This window comes from Myotis brandtii, unplaced genomic scaffold (genome assembly GCF_000412655.1).
Source record: "Myotis brandtii unplaced genomic scaffold, ASM41265v1 scaffold111, whole genome shotgun sequence".
In the NCBI taxonomy this organism is placed as follows: domain Eukaryota; kingdom Metazoa; phylum Chordata; class Mammalia; order Chiroptera; family Vespertilionidae; genus Myotis; species Myotis brandtii.
The window spans coordinates 682,134-684,690 of NW_005353789.1; positions in this window are offsets into that span (position 1 = coordinate 682,134).

Sequence of the window (2,557 nt, forward strand, 5' to 3'; positions counted from 1 at the left end):
CGAGTGCACAAATTTTTGTGCACCGGGCCTCTAGTATATATATATATATATATATGGCAGTATAAATAAAAACTGCTGAGAACTGTTTGCTCTAGAGAGGGGATCAGGGCTGCACCCAGACAGAGAGGAAGATACACCCTTCACCACAGACCCTATTGGACTTTGGGATTTTATATTGTGTGTACATATTACCTAGTCCAAAAATATCACTCCCCAGATCTTACACATCCTTTGACAATCCAGCACAAGCATCACCTTGTCCATGAGCATTTCCCAGTCAGAATTCATCCTCTCCTGTGTGTTCCACAGACCAATGGTTCTCAGTTGAAAAACCTGAGAGCTTGTTTTTAAAATGCCCATGCTCAGGCCCTGGCCGGTGTTCTCAGTGGTTAGAGTGTCAGCCTTCACACCGAAGAGTCCCAGGTCTGATTCCCGGTCAAGGTCACCCCATCTACACGTCTCTCTCACATGGATGATTCTCTCTCTCTCCCTGTCCCTCCCTCCCTTCCACTCTCTCTCTGAAAAGTAATGGAAAAAATATCCTCGGATGAGGATTAACAACAACAACAACAAAAAACCCAAGCTCAGCGTCTCCCCCCTCCCCAAACCAACGGATTGAGAATCTCAGAGGGAAGGGGGTCAGGGTGGGTTTTTTAAAAAAACTCCTCAGGTAATGTTCAATTGTACTCAGGATCCAGAACTTCTGCCCTGACACTTTACGGAGTCAAGATTCAAGCACTCACCCTAAAAGTAAACACTGAATAATTGATTTAAAAAAATTTTTTAAAATACTTTCACTTCTTTTATCTCATTTTGTCTTCAGAACAATTCTGTGAGCTGGGCAGCGATGCCCAGAAGTGGAAAGGGAGTAGAAGTGTTAGCTTGAGCTTTTCAGTTCTGTATTTCATTGTGTCTGACCATCTCCCCTGAGAAGAAAAGCAGATTTCACACCTCCCATCCATATCTCAGCACCACCCTTTACACACACAAGTGGTGTTCAACTGCAATTCATCAGCAAAGTGAAAAATGAGTAGTCTAGCAGGGAGTGTCCCAGTCCTCCAGAGCTCCTGGCAGCTCACCTTCCTGAAAGCGTCTTCAGATCATGAGGAGGAGTTTATCTCCCTGTAGCTCTACCTGCCTATTTATTTCTATCAAAATCATCGCAGGTGCATGTTCACAATGCAGATTCCTGGGCCCTGGATTTACAGAACCAGGATTTCTGGAAATGACATTCAGGGATACCTATTTTTGTATTTTTAAATGTATATGTGGTAATAAAATATACATAATATGAAGGTCACCATCTTAACCATTTTTTAAAAATATTTTTTTATTGATTTCAGAGAGGAAGAGAGAGAAACATCAAGTATGAGAAAGAATCATTGATTGGCTGCCCCCTGCATGCCCCATTCTGGGGATTGAGCCCGCAACCTGGGCATGTGCCCTGACCGGGAATCAAACTGTGACATCCTGGTTCATAGGTAGATCCTCAACCACTGAGCCATGCTGGCCGGGCATCTTAACCATTTTTAAGTGCACAGTTGAGTGTCATTAAGTACATACACATTGTTCTGCACCCATTGTTAACATCCATCTTCAGAACATTTTCATCTTCTCAAACTAAAACTCTGTACCCATTAAGCAATAACTCCCCATTACCCTCTCCCCAAGTCCCTGACAACCTGCATTTTACTTTCTTGTCTCTGGATTTGACCACATTAGATACCTTACATATATGGAATTATGCAGTGTTTGTCATTTTGTAACTGGCTTATGTCACTTAGCATGTCTTCAAGGTTCATCCACACTGTACCATATAGCAGGATTTCCTTTTTAAGGCTGAATAACATTTCATTTTATGTATATGCCACATTTTGCTTATGCCAGTGGTTCTCAACCTTCCTAATGCCGCGACCCTTTAATATAGTTCCTCATGTTGTGGTGACCCCCAACCATAAAATTATTTTCGTTGCTACTTCATAACTGTAATTTTGCTACTGTTATGAATCGTAATGTAAATATCTGATATGCAGGATATATTTTCATTGTTACAAATTGAACATAATTAAAGCATAGTGATTAATCACAAAAACAATATGTAATTATATATGTGTTTTCCGATGGTCTTAGGCGACCCCTGTGAAAGCGTCCTTTGACCCCCAAAGGGGTCGCGACCCACAGGTTGAGAACCGCTGGCTTATGCATTCATCCATTGAAGAACATCTAGGTTGCTTCCACTTTCTGACTATTGTCAATAATCTACAATAAACATGGATGTGCAAATAGCTTTTGAAATCCTGATTTCAATTTTTAAAAATATGTATATCAAAATTAGGATTACTGGATCATTGGTAATTCTATTTTTATTTTTTTGAGGAACCTCCATACTGTTTTTCATGGCGGCTGAACCATTCATCTTACATTCACACCAACAATAAGAAAGGTTCTGATTTCTCCACATCCTTGTGTCAGCACTTGTAATTTTCTTTCTTTCTTTCTTTCTTTCTTTCTTTCTTTCTTTCTTTCTTTCTTTCTTTCTTTCTTTCTTTCTTCCTTC